The 12,300-nt window shown below is 41.6% G+C and overlaps 1 protein-coding gene across 8 annotated transcripts in view; it reads left to right on the forward strand.

Moving 5' to 3' along the window:
- Positions 1–12,300, forward strand: part of Egfr (epidermal growth factor receptor) — an 87,535-nt gene that overhangs the window by 49,740 nt on the left and 25,495 nt on the right. The window contains exon 1 of one of the 8 annotated variants that reach the window (XM_046613200.2): positions 10,258–11,322. The exons of the other annotated variants lie outside the window; for them this stretch is intronic. The gene's annotated coding sequence lies outside the window, so the exon portion shown is untranslated. Of the gene's footprint in view, positions 1–10,257; positions 11,323–12,300 lie in introns of those variants that run through there. 8 annotated transcript variants of the gene reach the window in all.

Here is a 12,300-nt window from a genome sequence, read left to right on the forward strand (position 1 = left end):
TGAAACACTCGACATGGCAGCGCAATCTATCGGCAACGTCTGCGCGCGCACGAACGCCGAAGACTATACTTACGAACTGAACAACTTTGTACACAGTATCCGAAGCAGCTTTACTGCGTATTAAAGCTGTTTTTCTCAAATACCTTCTTATTCACGGTCATGCCTACTACTCCCGTGGCCACTCTGACTTTGCCAGTCGAATTTATCACTCGTCACGACAATAACTCTCTTATCTTTTACCTGCACCACGTTAGGGGGCTCTCCCGCGTCTCAGTAAACTACTTATATCACTAACGCACGTTGAGTACTTGTAATAACACATGTTTTATTCTGTTGCTGAACGTTTGGATTCGTACTGGTCTCTATATTGTCACTAGGTATTTACTACTCGGAGAGAAAAATATAAAAAAAAAAAATCGTCCCAGGAAATTCTAAGGCTCTTCGATCTTCAACTAATATCCCTGACCACGGTTGATTTTCCAATGAAAGCTTTTCGTTCGACAGACCCATCATAGTGGTCAAAGCTTGGTTCCACAACGCAACTACCGCAGTTGAATATCAAAATCACTACCCACACAAATAACGCCGATAGATATCGTGCAACTAATGGGAATCGTGCGCACATGCAAATCTAAATAAAGAAAACGATATATGCTCCTGCGATTTCATCTGAAAAATTAGTACCCCGGGATTTTACAGGTCAGAACAACTTTTATACAACGCGAGCATGTATTACGCGTTTTTTCACGCGTGTCTTTTCTCGAGTGAGTCTACCAATGTGCTTGTCTGGAGTACCGAAAAAACCGCTTTCAAGTCCTAGGAGTTAAAAGTGGTCCTTTCTGCACTGCGCGCATGCACTGTTGCGAACAAGTCTGACATTACGCGACCCTCAATTTCGTACTTGGTGAAAAAACGCGTAACACACTCTTCTTGTACAAAGAATCGTGCGCAACGAGGAGGCAACGGTCTTTTCATCCCTCGTATTTGCAAATCGTCTTCGGCTCGTATGCGTGCTCGCCTACGACTCATATTGCAAGCTTACCCTCGGCCGGAAAAGACCAAGTTTGCCTTCTTGTCACTCAATATGCTGTTTTGTTTTTTCGACAGATTCGGCACGCGAATCTTATTTCTGCCTCACGTGCACACGGCAAGAGATTAAATTATACCAGCTAAAATTTATCTGAAACAAATTTCAAAAGTCGAAGTTACAAGAATAAGGACCCTTGAAAACGGAATCGCAACGAATCAAATTTACCATTGGCAACAGACATTTCCGGCCTCGAGGACTTTCAATTGCCACTCCGATCGGTTCGCTTCACCCTGAGGCGCGTGCTTTTAGATAACCAGTTCGAAGAGGAACATAAACGACGGCGGTATCGAGTGCCGTACAAGCCCAGGTGGTTATTATATCTTGAGACTTTCCATACCATGCATGAACTGGAGCAAAAACGAAGATACGTTCGCGTTCCATACATGACCAGCGTGTGAAATATTATCTGCAATCCGTTTGAAATTTATCACGTGCGCAGACGCGTTAGGAAAGACACCGTCTGCGGGATACGTTGACCCGGCAGGAGACCAATAAGCAGAGGCACCTATCTCTATACAAGCCACGGCTTGTCCAGCGGCCTCCGCAACAGCGTCCGAACGGCGGTGGACGATTAGGTGCTAAAAACGGAAATAGAAACAGCAGCAATTACCGGGACGCCGCGCCGAGGACCGAGAAAGAGAGAGACGCGTAATCACCGTATGAGGTCATTTGAATACCGGGGGAGTGCGACGAAGACGGGAGTGCTGCTCGCGTGTGAGACAAGGACGCCGTATTGATACATCGGTGAAACCGGTCTGCGCGGAGCAAACACGCCGACCCGATGTTCCTTGCTTCTTTTCCCGTCACCCATCGAGCTCAGGTTCTTCACGGAGCGGAGTGGCCGTACACTCTACGTTACGCTGGAAACACTTACGCATACACGCCACGGTCTATCTGAATGCCATTTCGCGTGTCGAATCAATTTAATCACCGCCGCGTTTTTCAATGCGACCATTTCCAACTTCACTTTATTTTAATTATTACTATTGTTCACCCAAAATTTAATTTTGTTAAGGGTTAATGACAAGCGTTTCAAACGTTTTGCCCTTGTACATATGCGTGTAGTCTTTTCGCTATATATGTGTTGACCTGAGCAAAAATAATGATTATGCGACTTCTGGTATCAAAGCCAGTATCAACGATAAGGTGAAGAAATAACAGGCAATCGAAGAGAATTACTTGATGGTTTAACGGAGAAAACGCCCTACTTGGGCTAGTTGAATCAATATTCAGCTGTCGATAGTGGACTTTTTAAATAGTTCGAAAACTTGAATTGTGCCAATCAAATATTTTCTTAAAGTCAAGTTACCGTGTGTGGAATATAAGACCACGAACGCTGCTTGCAGCTCGACCGTCGCTTTACTCGCGGTGGGCGATTGTACTTTAGCAGCGTACAATAACTGTTCGGTCACCTATGTGCATCTCAAAGAGACTTGAAACCAAGAGCAAAGAAATTCCGCATCTACCGCAGCATTCAAGACGATTGTCTTATACAGTAATTCTCGATAATCATAGTCGCGTATGAAGGCAATGATAAATGCACCACAGATTGCTAGTTCTCTCATGTCGTCGAGTACAAGAAGTAATTGGTGTTAGTTGTATTTTCTGCTTATTCTAACAATAAGAACCTTTATACGTTACTCACGCCTTACTGATACTACTACAATAGGCGATATTTCACGAACAGGGGAAGGATTAAAACTTTCGGTACGAAGTATTTCAAGTTAAGTTAAACACGGAATATCCACGAAGGTCAACTAGAAGACCGAGGTTAGGCATAAAAGAGATTGAATAGGACGCTTGAAAAGAGACAAGAACGTTGGTTCGTTGGATGCAATCTGTGACATACGTCGAATTGACGTTATCCTATCTTGATTTTTCATCGCGAATAAACATTGTAGAAGAAAAAAAAAAAAAAAAAAAAACAGTCACAATTATGTTCCGGCCATTTATAGGTTGAAAAGTGTTTGTTTGCGAAAAAAGGGTTCAAACGTGACTTATTCGATACTTCGGCAGCCAACGGAAGGCGTAGTTGTAAAATATAACTTATAGATCCCTCCGTCGTGCATACGTCACAGTATCCGATTCAGTTTCTCTTTACGGACGAATAAAATCTGAGCTTACGAGATAATCCTTCAATCTACGACGATGTTTACTGGGATATGTTCGTAAGATATCCACAGCTGTATCCAATTGACCACCGAAGAGACACTGACTTTGATAGCAATGAACAACTTACCGCTTAGGTTATTTGGTTATAGGCTCATTTGTCTACAGCCAGATCACCTACCCTTGCTTTTCTTAATTTTTTTCTTCCCCGTGTAATGACTCCACCTATTGATAATTGATGATGACTGAGGTCATTCATAGCGGTTTCGTTGAAGCAAGAAATATGCATGTGTTTCACCGTTGATTTCCCATGCATGGTATCGTATGCTTTATATTTTCTCGACAATTTACTCCCACAAGGAACCGTTTTTATACAATTCAGACCTTCGCAAATTATGTATCGTTACCGGGAAAATTAACGAATTTAAAAATTTTAAATATCAATAATAGACTGCTCGCATCGACTCATTACGGTTTCCGTCGCCGGAATTTTTTTGAGAGCCCTCGAATGCGACGCCAATGTCCGCCGAACCGGTATTCTCTTCTGCGGGCCAGCATTTTACCTGCGTTCTTCTCTGATCAGTCTTCGCTCTCGCCATGGCGAAGAGAGCATAGTTGCGGGGCACAAGGAAAGAAGGCTGTGGAAGGAACGGTCCGGGAAGGGGGCAGCGCGATGAGGGAAGGGAGGGGGAAGGGGGTGGGGGCTAAGGGGCATGGAAGAGAGACTAAGCTGCCCCAGGGGCAATTTTGCTACACTAGTGCAGCTGTGTACCGACTACTTCTTCGAAGCATATAACGCTAGATATACGATCCATTAACATGAGATACAAGTGGGAGATCAGAAATGCCATATATATGGGCTATTCCGCGTCAACCGGATCAGTCATCTCTCAGATATTTTTTTAATTTGGCATGTGGATTGTGTGGGACGAGTTAGATTTTTGTGCCAAAGCGCGAATCTCATAATGCAAAATTCGATTTTTTATTAACAATAACAAATTAGACTCCCATTTTTTTCAAAAATTCATAACTTCGGCAAAAAATTAGATACAATATATTTTTTTTTTTCAAATTACGCGGAAAGCTCCATAGAATTTAAAAAAAAATACGAAATGGTAAAAACAAGTTGTTATCAATTGTTTATTTAACAATTAATTTTTCAAAGATTTTCAAAACAGTGACTGACACGATCAAAAAATTTTTTTAAAATTCTGACATGTTCCTTGAACTGTACTACAACCTGTGAATTAATTCCAGAGGGGTGTTTTTCTTCGTTTTCGAGTAAAAAATCATTAAAGGTGTCGATGCGCATGAAATTGCGGCCCGCCGAGTCTCTACGTAATGGCGGGCGGCCGGTTGCCGTCCACCGCTACACCGCGGTGGCGTCGCAGCGTTATTTTAGAGTCATTTTCACGATGTAGGACATGATTGAAGAATCTGAAAAAAATACTGTACCTTCACAAGGCCTGCTCAAAGCGATAAGTGAAGTTTCAGGAATGTGTTTTTCACCGTTTTTTTATTACAGAGATTCAAAATAACGGTTACACACCATGAGAGTGCACATAAATGATAATAATTACATAACTTGCTACTTATTTTAAAATAAAAACACATTCTTGAAACTTCACTTATCGCTTTGAGCAGGCCTTGTGAAGGTACAGTATTTTTTTCAGATTCTTCAATCATGTCCTACATCGTGAAAATGACTCTAAAATAACGCTGCGACGCCACCGCGGTGTAGCGGTGGACGGCAACCGGCCGCCCGCCATTACGTAGAGACTCGGCGGGCCGCAATTTCATGCGCATCGACACCTTTAATGATTTTTTACTCGAAAACGAAGAAAAACACCCCTCTGGAATTAATTCACAGGTTGTAGTACAGTTCAAGGAACATGTCAGAATTTTAAAAAAATTTTTTGATCGTGTCAGTCACTGTTTTGAAAATCTTTGAAAAATTAATTGTTAAATAAACAATTGATAACAACTTGTTTTTACCATTTCGTATTTTTTTTTAAATTCTATGGAGCTTTCCGCGTAATTTGAAAAAAAAAAATATATTGTATCTAATTTTTTGCCGAAGTTATGAATTTTTGAAAAAAATGGGAGTCTAATTTGTTATTGTTAATAAAAAATCGAATTTTGCATTATGAGATTCGCGCTTTGGCACAAAAATCTAACTCGTCCCACACAATCCACATGCCAAATTAAAAAAATATCTGAGAGATGACTGATCCGGTTGACGCGGAATAGCCCATATACATATATGTATGTGTATATATATATATATATATATATTAAGGTGGTCCTTGTTTAGGGTGTTGGCGAATTTTTTTCGTCCCAGCCCTGAAATCAGCTTCAAATAATTCGAGAACAATCGCCTAATTTTTTCAGATTTTTACATCGAATCTAAGATGGTCCGCATTGTGATCGAAGTTTCTTATGGAAATTAACATGGGTAAAACGTTTTTTCTCAGTATATATTTTGTTGCAAGAGTAATAATGTTCCAAATAATCTGTAACCGCGAGGTTTTGGTGAGAATTAGTGCTCCTATCTGGGAAAAAGTACACATCGTCGTACGAGGCAATCTAGACGAATTGCACAACCTCGGAACCTGACATTTTTTTTTCTTTAGAGGAAGTGCAATTTATGTAAGAGAAGTACAATATAAGAGAATTCATCTAATGAATCTACCTTAGCGCTTAATTGGTTTTGCTTTGGTGATAAATGCTTAGATTCGATGTAAAAATCTGAAAAAATTATGCCATTGTTTTCGAATTATTTGAAGCTGACTTCGGGGCTGGGACGAAAAAAATTCGTCAACACCCCAAACAAGGACCACCTTAATATATATGTTATCGATTTGTATGTATCCATATATACAAACGTACGTAAACGGTGGTGCTTAATCATCATATACCTACATACGTATATGTAACGCATATATGTATATTTATACAGGGTGGGGGAAAAAAAAAATGGGACCGATTTGAAGCGTGAATAAAATTCAAACGTGTTGACTGCTTTTAAAAACTTTATTTTGCTTGAAACTAGAAGAATGAATTTTTCATGTCGCGTTTAAGAATCTGAAATATCTTTATTCGTTGTTGATATACATACTCTTGAAGAACAGGGTTTGAAAAAGTCACTGGGAGACTGAAAAGAATTAATATTAAAGAATGTTCAATTCAATTTCCTCCAGAAATTGTGATTCGAAGATTGATTCTGGAATTTTAGAAATTATCTGAGATTTTTTTTTTTTTTTTCGCAAATAGAATCAAAACACGCGCTTGAAAGTTGAAGTTCTCTTTTCATGACATTATCAAACATGTCCATTATCACAAAAGTCGGCTGTAAATGATGCCGAGTACTTGACCAAAATTGATTCAGCCAACGACCAATCACCCTCCAGATGTAACGAACATTTGAGATTTTTCGAGATTGCGTGACGGCTGACCTTTTGTATATTATCGAATTACCTAGAGCATCACATTTTCAGCCGTGGGAGAGAATTTTTCAGTGAACCGCGGAAGTTGAAGTCACATGGCCTGTTCTCTTACTCCTCAGTGCACGTGATATTACATCCTGGCGAATGAGAGTTTTGTCAATCATATGGAAGTTAACGATTCATGCTGAGAAAAAACCCTTATTTCGCGATTTTGGAATTGTCTGAAATTCAGTAAAACGTAAGAAAGTAAAACACTCTCATATTTGGTAATCTTAGTTCTTTCAAAGTCGTGGCGAAATTAAGAAACTGGCGATTTTTCCCGAATGTTCCGTTACGATAACGCTACTAATTTCAACCTCGCTTCTGGCAGTAGTAACCGTAAATGGTGGATACGTTGAACCGTATAACTGAATTCCGCTCCCCATTGCTTTTTCGTGTTAATCGATTTGATTGTTAGAAAATGTTGAAATATTTAAAATCAGCGAAATAAACGAAAAGCACAGTGTTGTCAATTTTGTTGTAACCAATTGCGTCAGTCTAACTGCGTCCTTGCATCATAATTTAAAATCGGAATTAAGTTGAACATACTTTAATATTAATTGTTTTCAATCCCCCAGCGACTTTTCCAAACCCGATTTTCTAGCCCGCATATCTCAGCAGTGAATAAAGATTTTTCAGATTTCGAAACGCGACACGAAAGATTCATTCTTCTAGTTTCAAGTAAAATAAAGTTTTTGGAAATCGGACAACTTGTCCGGATTTTATTCACGTTTCAAACCAGTCCCGTTTTTTTGGCCCACCCTGTATATACGAGCGAGTACCGACGAAACTGCAATTCCATATGCTGTAGCTGCTATATTATACACTTGTTTTAATACACCGCTTAAATAACGCATACATAATTATCCACGGTGTACCTGCACACGAAGCAGCATCATTTCCCCGGTCTATCCTCATCGTGCTAATACCCAAGCAATACTGCGTTGAAATGCATAAATATACTTGAATTGCACTTATCTTCACTCACAATCAGTAAAAACTTGTAAGCCGTTTTGCGATACAAATTGGAAGTTTCGTCACCATCGGTAAATGTAGCAATGAATTATGGCGACAAAATGCATTATGATGCAATGACATGCCAGCCTTGACACATGATTTCAACACTGAGAAAAATTTCATTTGTTATGGTAACTAGAAAAATTCAGTAAAACAGGTATCGTTAAGAAAAACTGTTTGACTATTGTTGGAATTACGAAAAACGAGGTACGCGTAACCATTTTGCGCTATTGTCCATCCTTTTTTGGTTATTGCAACGCAAAATCAGTTTGTTCGGTTTTACTCTACTTTTTTTTTAGTTAAATAAGGCTTTAACGTCAATTTATCGTTGCACAAGCATTAAATTTTCGCAACAGTTACGAGAAAATATAGTAACAGTGATCGCAATGAAAAAGAATAGTAACAGATACTAGACCTTCTGGTAACAGCTAAAAAACTAATTTTCGTTTTGTACCTAGAACTATATTTTTTGATTGCGGTAAAAAATGAAAATAGTCGAGGACTGAGCGGTAACCGGGACTAAAAATTTCTCTCAGTGAAGTACCTCATGCACCTGCAGACGAGAAAATACGATGGAGAGATTTTTGGTTCTTTTTCAAACGCGATTGCGCGTAATTCTCACTGTAGAATGGATTTTGCCAAAGAATTTCATAACGTGTGTGCCATATAGCCCTAAATAGTATTTCTTCTTTCATTCTCTAAACTGCTTAAAGATACTTTCTAAAATTGGACGTAGCACTTTTACAACAAAACTCGACTTGAGTAGAGATGCAGACATGTTTAAATACAGTTGCATTTTTTACCGAACGATATCACTGTGATCTATATTTTTGTACGCATAACTGCTTCTCATAGTTGGCATAACACAGAAAACGGTGAAATTTAACACGCCTAACATATTTGGGTAGCAAGGTTGTTATATCTTCATGTTTAAGATGATTTTTATGCGGACTAAGGATACCATCGGACCGTTTAAATTACTTGTACGTTTAGGCTTCTAGCACGTTGCTGCAGCTTGCAAAACAAATTATTTTGCTGCGGCTTACAAAATATAATCGTAGCTCGATATGCTTCGCAGATTGATCTATATTTATTCAAATGACGCGAAAAATTACCGTGAAATTTATTGCTCTGAAAATAATAAGCTCACGTGACGTGCCCATTCGCGTGCCCACCGCGGTACATTGTAAATTAAACGGCACTTCGAGGCATCTTGAAAATTCGGAAATATCGATAACAAGACGTGTAGCATACTCGTACGCAAAGTGGTCGGCCTGGAATTCGCGGTATTCATCGGATCGTAAAATAATCCCCATTAGCAGGGTTGGCTATCCCCCTGGGTCGAGGGGCTTCGGACAAGGGCTGGCGTTACATTCTACCTTTCTGCAGCATCAACCACTTGAACCTGACACGGGGTTCTCTCCGGGGGTCGTCCGGAGGTTGAAACGGATCGTGATGGCGCGATTGAGCTGATCTCTAGCGAGGTTGCCGTGCTGGGGTACGGGGACGCAGGTTGATACATACCGCTTTGGTCCATTGGTATGATTTCCGTAAGGCGCCTACCAAGGTGAAACCTTGAAGCCTCCTCTGGTGAAAGAAACAGCAAGGGAACGGGGGCTGTTCTGCTGGAATGAGAAAATTTGTTTAGCTTCGCAGCCGACTGTTTGCGTTGATAATTGCATCGATTTAAACGTATTTTAATTCTTTACGGTCCTTGTAATCTCTTGGCATACGCCCGAAGCAGAGAATTATCGTTCTTCCCAATTTGGGTTCAGCACCGTTGATACGATTCACCATGCTATCGCTCCTTTTATGTCTTATACTATTTTACCAACAAGCTAAACTGTATTCGAGACAGTGTTGGATATACAGGCTATTTATATTAAATTTAATACGAATGGCTCAAGACGATCGGCGTCGTTTTACTTTCGCATGGTCCACCCTCGAGGCAAAATCATGATAGAATTCACGCCCTAATGAGTTGCTTGACAAGCATAGCCTAATCTCTTGCTTTTGATTCGCCCGTTTTGCCCGATCTTAGTTTACGAGAAATATTTTATGTACGTCGAAGCAGGAGAGGCAACAACCCCTTATCAGGTGGGAAAAGGACAAGTATAGCTGTGATACGGTACCCCAAACAGCGGTGCAGTGTTGTTTCTTGGACGTTCTTGGAGCGAAAAGCCCCTGGAAGCACCGCCGCGCCGCGGAGAATTGCAGGGTAAGTCGGAGGGTAGCTGGGTAGGAAAGCAGGCAGGCAGGCAGGCAGGCGTAGGTAGACAGGTACACGGACGTAGTGAATTTAGTTATATATGTAGGAGATCTGGGGGCGGGGAAGTGAGGTGGTGGCGGCGCGGCAACGGTTCAGCTCCGAGTCAGGACGAAGGGCAACGTTGGTGCGTCTAAGCGGAGCTCTTCAGGTTTGCCTGAGGAAACACGAGGCTCGGCCGAGAAAGTGCTGCGGTGAACCTGGCAAGGCCCTGGCGCGAGGGCAGGAGCCGAGAGTGGCGAGTGTAAGGAGGTGGGGGTATAAGTCCCGGTGTGGACCTGCGATGCATGGCCATCCTTGAGACTCACGCGGTGAGGTGAGACGCGCGCACGCCCGTAAAGAGACTGATTTTGACTTGGTGAAGAGAGTGAACGCTTGGACCGACTTATGCCTGTATGCATTTACGCATATACAGGGATAGGCGTTCGTGTTCCAGGCGTAGACGTCGCCGGGCTGGCGTGTCTCTGATAAGCGTGACGTGGTGTAAGTCCTTATCTGCCGAGTCGTTGCGTGGACAAATATAGTAACAGGTAAAGGCAGGCGGCAATCGGCCGGAGAAGATATTATTTCGTATTCACAGTTTCGGGAGTGCGTCCGCAAGTAACACGGTCGACTTTGCTTTTTGAATTGTGTGGGTGCGCGGATATGGGAAACGGTAGTACAGCCGGTACTTGAATTCGTACGGACTTAGCGCGCTGCCGCGGTATTTGGACAGGTGAATTTGATCGCTGATCGGCGACTATCCTATTATCAATGGGATTCTACCAAGACGTTTGACCCAACCCGTCGATGAAGTATTCGTATGCCTACGACTGTGCGTCGTTACGGCGATGCTTGTGCAATCATTTCTGTAAACAAGAGGGCTGTCCTAACCGATCCTCGGAGAAAGCCTGCGCGTGTGCGACCTTTCATCCCGCCAAGTGGATAGTCACCGAAAGACGCGTACGCGAGAGCCGATTTTCTCGTTGACGAATGAAGTGAATTATTTTCATCGATAACGAAATATATCGAAGAGTAGCAGTTGTGACAATTGGACGAGTGTTGTGAAGACCAACGGATTTACGGGTGCCGAAGTGTATTTTCCAGCTAGCGCGGACGGAAGATCGTTTTAGTTAAGTAGTTTTTAATAGTGGGCGTGTGAATTTTGTAGCAGATCCTGGAAAAATACCGCGTGATTCGTGTGTAACTGAGTGACGTAACGGATAGGAAATAACGCAAAGTGAGAAGTAAAACTAAACGTGAACCAATTGAGTGCTGTACGTAACTTGCATACATCTTTTCACGCATACTTATGATGTGGCTTACATGTGAATACATATGCACATGAATGGAATCAATTGGTAAACGTTGAATCGGTGAGTCTCGTAAATAGGCGTATCTACGTACAGGGTCAGATACCTACCTTTCGTCGGTTTCAAGTCAAGTTTAACATTTCGAATTTAGGGTGAATACGGCAGTGAGTAAGTCGAGTGAAATAACAGTTCGCTACAAATTAAACGGAAAGTTTTGCTGATTTGCTACAAGTTTTTCGCTTCCATAAACCATCGCTTCACTGGCGTGTCCACCCTACTACATTAAGTAATTTTGCAGCTCGTGAGAAGCGTCTTGTTAACCAGATAACAGCTAGTCCATCAAAACCTGCTGCGATTGTAAATGATTTCGAATCCACTTTTTCTCACATAGATCGTCGGACGTAATTTAACGATAATACAAGATGTATCAGATGCGTGGGTACGCACGTATATGAAGGCATAATTATACACAGGTATACGTACACACGACGTGACATACGTGATGAAAGTTTCCTCCAGCATTCTACAAGTAGACCACTGACCTACCTACCGTAATGGCATTTCATGGCGGGTCTGAACAGATACTGTTTCGCCGTTTCCACATTCGTACACGTTCTTCCGCAATTTAATTCCAATTCCGTATTTTGAATCGACACTCGGTAACGTCTTGACAAAGTTCCCGAGAAAAATGAAATCGGTGCCAGGAAGTGTGTGGGATTTGGAAGTGCCTACATTAGTAGGTATGGGCAGGCACACATTGCACAGCTACATGGCCTATACACACACCCACACACCGGAAAGGGACTCCGTTTTGCGTGTACCATTTCCATATCATGTCCAACAGTCGATCGGTTTGATACCCACTCTGTCTCGCTATATATTTATTGGTCCGAAAGAGAATTCGGCAATATAGCTATGCCGTTTTGCGGAATATGACGCAGAACTAGCTTAAATAATGCTAATACGCACAGCGTTTCGTACATTACATCCCCAGCATACTACTGTAAAGCATTGCTTCGACCGTTCCCAACGTGGCATATC

Source organism: Neodiprion pinetum, chromosome 2 (assembly GCF_021155775.2).
Source record: "Neodiprion pinetum isolate iyNeoPine1 chromosome 2, iyNeoPine1.2, whole genome shotgun sequence".
Classification (NCBI taxonomy): domain Eukaryota; kingdom Metazoa; phylum Arthropoda; class Insecta; order Hymenoptera; family Diprionidae; genus Neodiprion; species Neodiprion pinetum.